The sequence below is a fragment of the Saccopteryx bilineata genome, chromosome 3 (genome assembly GCF_036850765.1).
Source record: "Saccopteryx bilineata isolate mSacBil1 chromosome 3, mSacBil1_pri_phased_curated, whole genome shotgun sequence".
Taxonomy (NCBI): domain Eukaryota; kingdom Metazoa; phylum Chordata; class Mammalia; order Chiroptera; family Emballonuridae; genus Saccopteryx; species Saccopteryx bilineata.
The window spans coordinates 297,815,449-297,829,540 of record NC_089492.1 but is presented as its reverse complement, the minus strand read 5'-3'; the positions used below and the strand labels follow the sequence as shown (position 1 = coordinate 297,829,540).

Genomic DNA, 14,092 nt, shown 5'->3' with positions numbered 1-14,092 from the left:
AAACCCGGGCGGGAGTATTGATTGAATGAACGCTTCTGCAATTGGCCGGGCGATTTACGAGGAGGGTCTATATCTAAAGGAATGAATGAAGAGGGGCGGGTTCCAGGGCGGGTCTTGGTCCATCCACCTACTTTCATTGGTTATAGCCTTCTCTTGTGTTGGTTTGAACTTCGTAATTATTCTAAAATTGAAATGGCTGACTTTTCTGGCTAGAGTTGCCAAGAGAGGGTTATAAGAATATCTCCCTAGCAGTTTTTGTCTTTTATTGTCTCAGATGGGTGGCAACATGGGAAGCTTGGACTACTGCTGGCCCCAACAGGTGGGGAACGACAAGTCTACCATCTAGAAGTTGCATCAAGTGGTCCTTTAACTCTTTGGCTGCTTCTTTCTCCATTTTCCTTTTCTCTCCTTCAGAATACCTGGGTACAAGTTCTGGGGCCTAAGGGATGAAAGGGGCTATAGTAGCCTAGTGGTAGGGCAGGGTAGAAGCCGTCTTTGTCTCTGCATCTGCTCTGGCATTTCCCTGGGCTTCTACTGTTCTTTCCTTCTGGTGTCCTCAGCAGGGGGTCACTGCTACTAGTTTTGGCTTCCAGAAGCTGGAGAATTTCTCCTGGATATTTAAGATCTTTGCCCCCAGCAGTTTAGAGTCCTCTCTCTTTGTAAATTGCCCCATGCACTTGGATAGTAAGGAAGGCAAAATTGGAATCTGTAAAGATATTCACTCTTTTTCTTTCACTGAGCTTTAAAGCTCGAGTCAGGGCAGTCAGATCTGCCTGCTGAGCAGAAGTACCTTGGGGTAGAGGCCACACCTCTGTAGTTTCTGTTAGCGTCAGTACTGCATACCCTGCTTGCCTTTCTCCCCATGAGTTGAAGCAGCTGCTTTTGTTTACATACAGCTCCCTGTCTTACTCCCTTATGGGTTGATCTAGCAAGTCCGGCCAACTGGAGTATATACTACATCAAACACTTCCAAGCAATTGTGTTGTGGCTTTTTCTCATTCACTGGGAGCAGTGTCACTGGATTTAGAGTGTTATATACCTTTATTACCAGTCTTGGGTTTTCACATAATTAACTCTAGTACATAGTGAGGCAGGCATTTGTGAGCCAGTGATGTCATTGGCATTCATCAGAGTCACTATAGAATGTGACACCCACACCTTTAGATCTTGTCCTAAAATTAGTTAGTCTGCCTCTTGTATCAGCATGGCAGTGGCTGCTAGGGCTCATAAGCATGGTGGCTAGCCGTTTGCTACACCGTCTAGTTCAGGGGTAGTCAACTTTTTTACACCTACCGCCCACTTTTGTATCTCTGTTAGTAGTAAAAATTTCTAACCACCCACTGGTTCCACAGAAATGGTGATTTATAAAGTAAGGTGGAGGGTGGTCAGCAATGGGGGCAGTCACGTGAAGAACTCAGACCCAGGAATTTTGGCTAGGGCTGCCTACAACCAAGCATGCCAAAAGAAACTTCCCAGAGGTCCTTGGGAAAAGAGCAACCATCCGTCAGCCAGTGAGATTTCACCACATCATATTTGTTCGCCTACCCTAGAGGACCCCTTTAAATATCCCTCACGCGGTTTAATCCATGCAACTCCTCTGGCCTCTGTCCCCCAGCATCAGAGGACTCGTCAGGTGGGATATGCTATACTAAATAAAGCCTTTGCTATTCCACACTTCGTGGTTACAGTCCATTCCTTCCTTCTCAGCGGGGAAAAATACATTACATTTTGGTGCCAAAAACCCAAGAGGAGTTGAAATCCGCAAGGACCGCTCCTCTTCCCTTTCCCTCCAAGAAAGAACCAGGATCTCCAACCTTCCACCCACTTCGGCATGCAGTGCGGTAAGTCCCCTGCCTACAGCCTTCCCTTCAGTTCTTTTCACCAAGACTCCCTATCCGAAACCATAGCTACATCAGGGACCTCTTTCCATCCAAGTGCATGTATGCACGTGGAGACGTCTGGAGCACATCCACTTTCCCTATCTGTCCATGATGAGAGCTTGAGTTTTGGGATGCCAATTCTCATCTCTGATGACTCTGAGGACTGAGGGAAGCTGTGGGGGCACAGGAATCTAAACCTAATCCAAAAACACTCTGGGAGGCCCTGGCCGGTTGGCTCAGCGGTAGAGCGTCGGCCTGGCGTGTGGGGGACCAGGGTTCGATTCCCGGCCAGGGCACATAGGAGAAGCACCCATTTGCTTCTCCACCCCCACCCCCTCCTTCCTCTCTGTCTCTCTCTTCCCCTCCCGCAGCCAAGGCTCCATTGGAGCAAAGATGGCCCGGGCGCTGGGGATGGCTCCTTGGCCTCTGCCCCAGGCGCTAGAGTGGCTCTGGTAGCAGCAGAGCGATGCCCCGGAGGGACAGAGCATCACCCCCTGGTGGGCAGAGCTTCGCCCCTGGTGGGCGTGCTGGGTGGATCCCGGTCGGGCATATGCGGGAGTCTGTCTGACTGTCTCTCCCCGTTTCCAGCTTCAGAAAAACAAAACAAAACAAAAACACTCCGGGAGTTGCCTTATCCGAAGTTTCTCCCTCCCTAAAGAAGAGGAAACTGTTCTTCCCCGCTGTGGCCAGGCCACAGAACCCACTGGATAATCGAACCAGGTAGCCTCCTGAAGGGACTTTCGGTTTTAACACCCTCACCAACTTATCATCAAAAAAGCTGGAAACTGCTTGGAGATCCCTTACATACAGGGCTTCTAGTTATTCATGCGCCTGTCCTTAATCTCTGTGCCGCCTGTTCTACACACAGGCCTTTTTTTTTTTTTTCTTGGCCAAAGAAACCTCACCTAAAACCTCTGCTCCTAATTTTTTCTTCTCCGCGGACTCCATACTCTCTCCCCCACTGCCTGACTCCTGGGGGCACCCCTCTCTCAGCACGCCTCTCTGGTCCCTCTGCAAACTTCTCCCACTTGAATCTCTTCCCTCCAGAAAGCCCCCTCCCTTCGCAGGCTCCTGTTTCTCATTCACTTGCAAATACCAGTCTCTCTTTCTCCTCCCCTGCTAGCCAGGGGCCCCTCCCTTCTCCACTGTATTCTTAAGTCCCTCCTCCGTCAGGCTATTCTCAGCCTGTCATTGGCCCTTTACACAGGTTTGAAGGATCGCCAACCCCAATCAGCTTGCAGGAACTTCTGGCCCTCTCCTGCCTCTGGCTCTAGCATTTCCAGCTGGGTGTGGGTGCTGGGCTCCCTAGGAGTGCTCATACTTTTATTCACAACCCCCAACCCCCTATCTGGGACCTGTGAACATGGCATTTAAAATTTTCAATAATCGCGGCTAGTAGAAAAAGGCCAAGGCTGTTCACCAGGCCCACATGCAGCAGAAGGTAACTCTCCAAACCCAGGCTCTTGTGGCAGCCCTGAGGCCGGCAGAGCAATAGGGGCAAGGCACAGGAGGTGCCTGACCCAAGTCCGGGCCGCAAAGAAAATCCCCACCAGGAGCTTGCTTTAAGTGTTGCAAGCAGGACTACTGTGCCCGACAGGGCCCCTGCCCACGGCTGCCCACTGAGCCCTGCCCTAACTGCAAGCAGCCCAGTCACTGGCAAAGTGATTGCCCCTTGGGCAACAGGCTTTTTCTTCAACACCTCTATGTGGAGGATGAGCCAGCCAGGTGCATCATTCAGATTCCTAGGACACAGCCTGGACTCAGAGAACCCAGGGTATGCTGCAATTAGTGGGTAAGTCCATCTCATTTCTTGTGGACATGGGCTAACTTCTCTGTTTTGGCATCACACTCTGGACCTCTAATTCCCTCACAGGTCTCGATTATGGGAATGGATGGGACCCCTTCTTTTCCCCTTCACACACCACCCCTGTATGCAGTTTGCACAGAATCCCCTTTCTTGCATTCCTTCTTAGTTATGCCATTATGCCCTGTACCCCTTCTGGGTCGAGACATTCTACATAGTTTTGGAGCCACTATCCAACTGACAGCATCTTCCCACTTACTCCTACAATTCCTCAATACCAAGGGCTCCCCCATAATCAATACCCCCTCATTTCTAACCATGTCTCTCGCCTCAAGCTTGCTCCCATGCAGGATCGCTGGCAGTTTGGAACCACTGGGCCCTACACATCTCCAGCTCACCAAAAGGCTGGACCCTGCAAATTCTTCTATTATTCTTCTCTTTTTAAACTCTTACAGGACTGCATCTGCGAAGTTCCTCAACTCACGACCAAACAGATGTTCCTTCCAACTCCCCTCAAAACCACTAACTTCCAATCTCACCTCACCATGATGCCCCTAATCAGCAGGAATTAGCCAGATGAATAAGCGGAGCCCCTAATTAACACCAAAAGGTCAGAAGGTAGAGTGGTCAGTAATGGAGGATAGTCATGTGAGGAACTCAGACCCGGGAATTTTGGCTAGGACTGCCCACAAACAGGCACGCCAAAAGAAATTTCTCAGAGGTCCTTGAGAAAAGAGCGACCGTCCATCAGCCAGTGAGATTTCACCACATCATATTTGCTCACCCACCCTAGAGACCCTTTAAATATCCCTCATGCAGTTAATCCATATGCCTCCTCTGGACTCTGTCCCCTGGGATCAGAGGACCTCATCGGGTGGGATGCGCTTTACTAAATAAAGCCTTTGCTATTCCACACTTCATGGCTGTGGCCCCTTCCTTCCTTCTTGGTGGGGAAAAATACCTTACATAGGGAAGTAACTCTATAAAATTTATAAAGCAGAGTTATAGCAAGTTAAAGCATATAATAATAATTACTTACCAAGTACTTTATGTCAGATTTTCGCTAAATTTGGCAGAATAAATCTTTATAAAACAACTTACTATAGTTAAATCTATCTTTTTATGTATAATTTGGTTGCTCCACTACCACCCACCATGACAGCTGGAATGCCCACTAGTGGGTGGTAGGGACCAGGTTGACTACCACTGGTAGTTGCCTGGAGAGGTAGGCCACAGGTCTAGGCCATGACCCTAAATCCTGGATTAATACACCCACTGTTGTCTTGCTCCTCTCTGAGACATACAGTACACAAAGTTTTGCTAGGTTACAAACACCTAGTCCTGAGGCAACTTGTAATTCCCTTTTAAAAGTTTGAAAGGCACAGTTCTGTTCCAGCCCCCAGTCCATGGGCTCTTTTCCTCCCCGCTTTGTGACTTCATGGAGGGGTTTAGCCAGTAGTGCAAAGTTCTGGATCCCCAACTTTGTAGTTCTGGCCAAACACATCTATGAAGTTACACAGGAGGGAGAAAAAGAGTCCACAGAGTGTGAGCCAAAACAGGAGAGTGCTTTACTGACTCTTAAAATGGAATTAGAAGTTGCCCCAGCATTAGGTCTTCCTAACCTAGAAAAAGCTCTTTTGCTGTGTGTCTCAGAGAGGAGCAAGACAGCAGTGGGTGTATAAACCCAGGACTTGGGGTCATGGCCTAGTTTGGTAGCCTACTTCTTCAAGACTGGGTTGCAAAGGCTGCCCATCATGCTTGAGAGCCCTAGAAGCCAGATCTATGCTAGTACAAGAGGCAGACAAATTAACTTTGGGGCAAGACCAAAAGATGCAGGAGCCACATGCTGTAGTGACTCTGATGAATGCCAAAGGACGTCAGTAGCTCACTAATACCTGTCTCACTAAGTAGCAGAGTCTGTTATGTGGAAACCCAAGACTGGTAACACAGGTGTGTACCACTTTAGATCCACCAACATTTCTCCCAGTGAATGATGGAAAGCTGCAGCACGATTACTTAGAAGTGCTTGGTGCAGTATACTCCAGCCAGCCAGGCTTACTAGATCAACCCCTAAGGGAGCACAATTGGGAGCTGTATGTGGAGGGAAGCAGCTCTGTCACTGAAAGGGAGAAAGTTAGGCAGGGTATGCAGAACTGACTCTAACAGAGAGTATAGAGGTGCAGCCTCTAACCCCGGGCACCTCTGTTCAGGTGGCAAAACTGATTGCCCTGACTGGAGCCTTGCCAGGGTCCAGCCCCGGGGGGAATCCAGGGGTCCCACAGGAAGAGACAGCATCGGCACAAATTGAGTGAGAGAGCCGAATTCTTTTCTTTCTCTTTATTCTCTCATTAGCATTTACTGCCAGGCATCTCTGCCAAATGCTGGTCTAGCTTTCTTTTTATGCACACACACTAAGTTACAATCACATGGTATTTTGAATACATTGATTAATCATTGTTTTTGTTTCACTATGGTTATATATTTCCAGATAACAGTTAACTCATATCTATAAGCTATAAATCAGGTGGTAAGTCATTCAAAGTACAGTTATACAATAGCAATAACAATATTGGTACAAACTTCTAAAAGATTAGTACTAATTAATAACTCTACTTTACTGTTGTTGTGAGTCAAGGGCGCAGAAAGAGAGATAAACAGACAAAATCATCAAGGACTAGCAAAGGACCACCGCTTGCTCAGGTAAATGGCCTTGAGTTCATGCAGTGCCCTAATTTTTTCACAAGACTACAAAAAGCTTGTTTTACTGAGAAATTGACATAACATCAAGAATAACTTTTGCTTAAAGATACATAGAGTGCACCTGCAAGATAGCTTAGTAGCAACATAATATCAGAAGGCATTAATTGCTATTGCTTCTATGAATCCCTCCACTTTCCTCTCCTTATCTGAAGGGAAAACCTTGGAAGGAACGAAAATCTCAGGAGAATGTTTCACTGAGAAAAGCCCAGCAACTGCCTTCAGTCACAAAACAAATCTCTTAACAAAACATTCTTTTCTTGCTGGCTGTGCTCCCATCCAAGGCCACACAACGGGCCTCTCCACTACACCTTACCTAAGATTCTATTGTCTAGTCAAATTTTATTTATTTACTATATTCATACACTAGTTAAGTTCTAACTTTATTCTTCTCAGAGTGTTCCACCACCTACACGTCAGGTATGTAAGAAGAAAGGAAAGTTTCTCTACTCTATCACATGAAAAGGCTAGGGAGGAAAAATGATGAATTAAGTGAAGGCTGAAAGGTGCTCTGTGTATAGTTATTGTTTCCTACCTATTCATAAGTCACAATCTATTCTTTCTAACATGATTAATAAGTAGAAATTCTCCTACAAGCTTAACCCTTTACGAGGGATATCATAGCCAGCCTCTTATGTTTATGAGCCCAGTTCAAGGGGCTTACAGGCTTTTCTGTGGAACTCACACCCTCTGTCTCATTTCCAAAGAAATTACTACAGGGAAAGCATGGTACTATTATCCCTGTGCCATAAATAATAGCACACACCCAGAAAAGGGGGGGATATAAGGCCAGATTAATTCAAAAGGTCAAAGGGGGAAGTATCGTTGTGCCTTTTCTTTGCGGTGACTTTGTCAACCCACAGCCATTGGTATTCACTGCGGTGACTTTGTCAACCCGCAGCCATTGGTCTTCTCTGTTGTGACTTTGTCAATCAGCAGTTTTTGATCTTCTTCTGCTGTGACCTTGTCAGCCAGCAGTTGTGGGTCTTCTCTGGCTGTGACCTTGTCAGCCAGCAGTTGTGGATCTTCTCTGCTGTGACCTTGTCAGCCAGCAGTCATTGATCGGCTCCCGACAGAGCCTTAAAGCTCAGTGAAAGTAAAAAAGTAATACCTTTCCTGATTCTCATTTTGCCTTCCTCACTCTTCAAAAAAATGGGGCAATTTAGAAAGAGAGAGGACTCTTAACTTCTGGTGACAAAGATATTAAATATCCAGGAAAAATTCTCCAGCTGCTGGAAGCAGTTAGGAAGCCAAAACCAGTGGCAGTGATCTGTGCAGAGGACACCAGAAGGGAGAAATGGTAGAAGCCCAAGGAAATACCAGAGCAGATGCAGAGGCAAAGAGGGCTCCTACTCTGCCCTATCACAAGGCTAATATATAGCTCTTATCCCATGGGCCCAGGAGCTTGCACCCAAATAGTCTGAGGAAGAAAAAAGGTCAGTACAAAAGGAAAGAACAAAAGAATTGAAAGATGGCTGGATGCACCCACCAGATAGTAGAGATATCACCCCACCTACTGGGGCTGGCAGTAGTCCAGGCTTTGTATATGGGTGCATCTGGGACAAGAAAAGTCAGAAAAACTTCTAGGGCATTATTTCTACATCCCTCTCCTAGCAACCTTAGCCAAGAAAGTCAGCCTTTGCTGCCCAACCTGCTGCCAGAACAACGCAAAACAAGAAAATTCAGTGCCCCCCCACACCCAGGATGCACAGGAAGACTTCCCGGAGATGCCGAAAAGTCAAGGTTACCAGAGCCTGTTGGTGCTACTATGCACCTATTCAGTGATAGAATCAATCAGAAACCGAAAGACCAGTGTAACAGGCTTTAATGAAAGGAAACCCGCTGGGCTGTCTCGTAAGGAAGAGCAGCAGTGGCTACAGTCTTCAGGCCACCTTTTAAGGGTAAGGATAGGGAAGTAGGAAGGGTAGTGGGGCACTTGCTGATTGGCTGTCGCTATTGCTGGATGCAGGGGTGCTTTTCACCAATTATGGATGTTGGTGCATTTTCAATTGTCAGCAGTTTCAACCGTCCATGACTTCAATGGACATTCCTTTGTGGTTGGTCACCTGCCATAAGCCCTGAAACAAAACTCATGCTGGCAGGGTTAAAGAAATGAAACCTAAGATTTCTGACTATTTGATATATTTTTATAAAAAGGAAAGAGAATGATTCCTAAAAAGCCTTCAAGGGAAAGGGGATGGAGGTCATCATCTTCTGTAAATTCTTCCTGCTGAGTAGGGGCGGTGAGGGGTTATGGCCTCTCTAAGGATTACTCTCAGTGAGGGGTAGAGAGGTGCAGTGATGGCTTCCTGCCAGGTAGGGGTATATTTACAGGGGTCCAGATTTTTCTGGTGCACGAGGGCAGGTTTCAGGGTTGGTGTGTAAGGCTAGGTAGATTTCTTCAATTTTGTGATTGACGAAGGTCTGCATACACTTCTGTCAAAAACTAGTGAACAGACGTAAGAGGCAGGGTCCAAAAGCTAGAAAAATAAATAGGAAAGTGAGTGGACCAATGAAAGGCAATAGCCAAGACACCCAGTTTGTGAGAAATCACTGATTCCATGACTCAGATTGCTTCTCACGAATTTCCTGGGCTCGTTTCTTTAATTTGGTTGCTGCGTCTCTAACTAGTTCTGACTGATTAAGGTAAAAGCAAAACTCTTCTCCTAGAAGGACACAAATACCTCCTTTTTTCTGCCAATAAAAAATCAAGTTGAGATGACGTCAGAGTAATGGCGGGGTAGGAAGCGATACCGATAAATCTCCCCCAAAACTCAACAAGATCTTCAACCAGAAACAGAAAAACCTATACTTGGAGCTTCCAGATGCTTCGCAATACACCCAAAGGTATGATTGAGTGAAAAATTGGCTAAATATATAACCAAACCCCGAAGGAAAAAGGGAGTAAGAAATGCTCCGCCTTCCTCACTAACCTAAACAGGGCGGCTTTCTCTGGTAACTGTGAATATAGAAACTGAGGCGGGCAAAGGGGGTGAATAGATCCAGGCCGCCGCGGCACAAACGGCCGAACCAGGCTGTGGCACACAGATCCAAGCCGAGGAAAATCTGATCCTGTGGCAACCCGGGCAATACAAGCTAACACTCGCGCCAAACCCAAACAAAGAAAGACAAGCGGAGCGGCCATTTTACCCGATCTCCTGGTCGGTGTGCAGTTAGTGGGCGAGAATTTCTTCCTAGGCCCCGAGAGTGGGTGCCCGTGTTGCCCCACGGAGAGGCAGGGTCAGAGGCCTTTCTGTGGGCCGAGGACAGAGTCTCTGGGCAGCCCCAGCGCCCTGGGAAAGCCACGCACGGGAGGGAGTGAGAACTAATCCCAACGGTGGAGATTTTCCGTGCTGGTGAGGGTTTCACTCAGAGGGAACCGCGGCCGGCCTCATATCCTGGTGTGCGCGCGCAGATAAGGGGTGAGCGATTCCTCCGAGTGCCTCCGCAGTGCGCGCCCGTGTTATCGCAGAGAGGGGCAGAGTCAGGGGCCTTTGTGTGGGCCAAAGCGGAATTTCGAGCCGCCCCAGCGCCTTGCAAAAGCCGCGCACGGGGACGGAGCGAGACTCAATTCCAACGCTGCAACTTTTCCCTGCGGTTGGGGGTTTCACTCAGAGCGTGAGACTGCTGGCTGGATATCCTGGTCGCAGACAGTGAGTGAGAGTTTCCTCCAAGCGCCCTCCAGAAGTGGGCGCCCGCTTGTGTTACCGGACAGAGTGGCAGAGCCAGTGGATTTTGAGTGGGCGGAAAGCCCGCCTGATTATGCTAGCAGCTCTGACTGACTGAGCCTTACCCAGAGCCCTGTGCTGAGTGGAAATAGAGTGGGGAGTTGCCAGCTCTTTGAGCCTCTTACTATCCAGGCAGAGGCAGCAGCAACCCCATAGCTGGATTATCAGGCTACTAATTGAGGAAGGAAAGACTAGGAGAAAGGCTCCAGGAACACGGACTCTCTCACTGTCGGAGCCTATAAATGCTAATGAGCCTCGACTCCCACGAGACTAAAGCACAATACATGACATTGCCATAGAGACTTATCAACTGCAAGCCTCTACCTGAGCGTGCCAAAGGGGCAGAACCTGGGGTACAGAGTCACCGACCAGGAAGAGGGAGAGAAAAGAAAAAGCAAGAAGATAACCTCTCAAAATCAAGAATAATCTGCAGACTTTATAACCTATCACATTTTATTATATTTGTTCGTTTGTTTCTCTTATCTTCATTCTTGATACTTTTTTTTCTTCCTCCAATTTGGCCGATTAACTCTCTACTGGTCTTACTCTCTCCTCTCCTTGAACTACACTACCCATAAGTGTTACATCTCCCATTATCTTTTCTCTTCTCTTCCTTTCTCTCTATGAGGGTTGCACTCCAAAACCCTTAACTCTCTCTCTCTCTCCTTTCTTTTTTCTTCTTTTAGTGGTTCCCTCTTTTTTTTCTCTCTCTCTCTTTCTTTTCTCCCTCTATATTAGTTTCTTCCTTTCTCCTTTACATCTCCTCTCATTCAAACCTCAATAACAAACAAATTATCTTATCTGGGACTCAAACCTATGTTTGTGGCATTTTGGGGGTTTTTTACTTCACCTTTTTAACTCACTAGCAGTGCTCCCATCCCTGGCTCTCCATATTATCTAGTTCTTGTTCCACTAAATACAATAGTAAGTTTTTAATTTGTCCCCCCATTTTTCCGTTTTCCTCTTATTCCTCTCATCATAACTCTTAGACAACCAACACCTAAAAGCAAATCATTTTATTCTTGACCCAAATTTTTTCCTTATTTGCTTTTTGTGGGTCCATACGCTCTTTTTTTTTTCTTTTTTCTTTTTTTCTTTTTTGCCCCTTTATTACTTTTCCCCAATTCAGGCCCTCCATCACAGGCATTGTTTGTTATAACTCACAGTCCACCACAAGATTTTCTCAAGAAAGAGGGGAGAGGAGAGGAGAAGAAAAAAGGAGGGGGGGAATAATTTCCTTTTTTTAAAAATTTTTATTTTATTTTATTTTTCTTTATTTCATTATTAATTTTTTTTAAAAAAAACAACTCTTTTCGATTTTTTATTTTTTTTTATTTTTTTTAACTTTTTATTCTTTATTAAATCTCATTAATACTATCAACAAAACCACCCTCAGATGCCATTAAGGAAGAGAAAATCGAATATCATGGATACAAAAGAAAGAGAGGTAACACAGCTAGATGAAGAAAAATCTATGGAGAAAAAATTTAATATATTGGAAACCTTGGAGCTAAATGACAGAGAATTCAAGATAGAAATCCTAAAAATCCTCTGAGATATACAAGAAAACACAGAAAGGCAATATAGGGAGCTCAGAAAACAACTCAATGAACACAAAGAATATATGTCCAAGGAAATTGAAACTATAAAAACAAATCAAACAGAGATGAAAAACTCAATTCACGAGCTGAAAAACGAAGTAACAAGCTTAGCTAATAGAACAGGTCAGATAGAAGAGAGGATTAGTGAAATAGAAGACAAGCAACTTGAGGCACAACAGAGAGAAGAAGAAAGAGACTCAAAAATTAAAAAAAATGAGATAGCCCTACAAGAATTATCTGACTCCATCAAAAAGAATAACATAAGAATAATAGGTATATCAGAGGGAGAAGAGAGAGAAAATGGAATGGAGAACATACTCAAACAAATAATAGATGAGAACTTCCCAAGCCTGTGGAAAGAACTAAAGCCTCAAGTTCAAGAAGCAAACAGAACTCCAAGTTTTCTTAACCCCAACAAACCTACTCCAAGGCATATCATAATGAAATTGACACAAACCAACAGCAAAGAAAAAATTCTCAAGGCAGCCAGGGAAAAGAAGAATACAACATATAAAGGAAGGCCCATTAGATTATCATCAGATTTCTCAACAGAAACTCTACAAGCTAGAAGAGAGTGGACCCCAATATTTAAAGTCCTGAAAGAGAGGAACTTTCAGCCACGAATACTATACCCATCAAAGCTATCCTTCAAATACGAAGGAGAAATAAAAACATTCACAGATACAGAAAAGATGAGGGAATTTATCATCAGAAAACCCCCACTCCAGGAATTACTAAAGGGGGTTCTCCAATCAGATACAAAGAACAAAAAAAAACAGAGCCACAAGTAAAAGCTCCAAGAAGAACACAATAAAACCAAATTTAAACTGTGACAACAACAAAAAGAAAGAGGGGGAGAAGACGGAGATTAACAGTAGCAAAGGACGATGGAGTGCAAAAGTACTCACAAAATAGTTCGCTACAATGAACAGGGTAGGGACCCTTTTCATTACTCAAAGGTAACCACCATTGAAAAAACCACCACAGAAGCACATGAGATAAAAAAGATAGCAACAGAGGAAAGATGTATGGAATACAACCAAATAAAAACAAAAGATAGAAAAACGAAAGAGAAGGATCAAACAAGACACAAAACTAACAGAAAGCAAGATATAAAATGGCAATAGGGAACTCACAAGTATCAATAATTACACTAAATGTAAACGGATTAAACTCACCAATAAAAAGGCACAGAGTAGCAGAATGGATTAAAAAAGAAAATCCAACTGTATGCTGCCTACAGGAAACTCATCTAAGTAACAAGGATAAAAACAAATTCAAAGTGAAAGGCTGGAAAACAATACTCCAAGCAAATAACATCCAAAAAAAAGCAGGTGTAGCAATACTCATATCGGATAATGCTGACTACAAGACAGGAAAAGTACTCAGAGACAAAAATGGCCATTTCATAATGGCTAAGGGGACACTGAATCAAGAAGACATAACAATTCTTAATATATATGCACCAAACCAAGGAGCACCAAAACATATAAGACAGCTACTTATTGATCTTAAAACAAAAACTGACAAAAATACAATCATACTTGGAGACCTCAATACACCGCTGACGGCTCTAGATCGGTCATCCAAACAGAGAATCAACAAAGACATAGTGGCCTTAAACAAAACACTAGAGCACCTGGATATGATAGACATCTACAGGACATTTCATCCCAAAGTGACTGAATATACATTTTTCTCCAGTGTACATGGATCATTCTCAAGAATTGACCATATGTTGGGCCACAAAAACAACATCAGCAAATTCAGAAAAATTGAAGTTGTACCAAGCATATTTTCTGATCATAAAGCCTTAAAACTAGAATTCAACTGCAAAGAAGAGGAAGAAAATCCCACAAAAATGTGGAAACTAAACAACATACTTTTAAAAAATGAATGGGTCAAAGAAGAAATAAGTGCAGAGATCAAAAGATATATACAGACTAATGAAAATGACAATACGACATATCAGAATCTATGGGATGCAGCAAAAGCAGTGATAAGAGGGAAGTTCATATCGCTTCAGGCATATATGAACAAACAAGAGAGAGCCCAAGTGAACCACTTAACTTCCCACCTTAAGGAACTAGAAAAAGAAGAACAAAGACAACCCAAAACCAGCCGAAGAAAGGAAATAATAAAAATCAGAGCAGAAATAAATGAATTAGAGAACAGAAAAACTATAGAAAAAATTAATAGAACAAGGAGCTGGTTCTTTGAAAAGATCAACAAAATTGACAAACCCTTGGCAAGACTTACCAAGGAAAAAAGAGAAAGAACTCATATAAACAAAATCCAAACTGAAAGAGGAGAAATCACCAC

At 44.5% G+C, this 14,092-nt stretch overlaps 1 protein-coding gene across 1 annotated transcript in view; it reads right to left on the bottom strand.

The window, feature by feature from the left end:
* The window catches only part of LOC136331912 (zinc finger protein 420-like), a 320,698-nt gene that overhangs the window by 210,041 nt on the left and 96,565 nt on the right, over nucleotides 1-14,092 (bottom strand).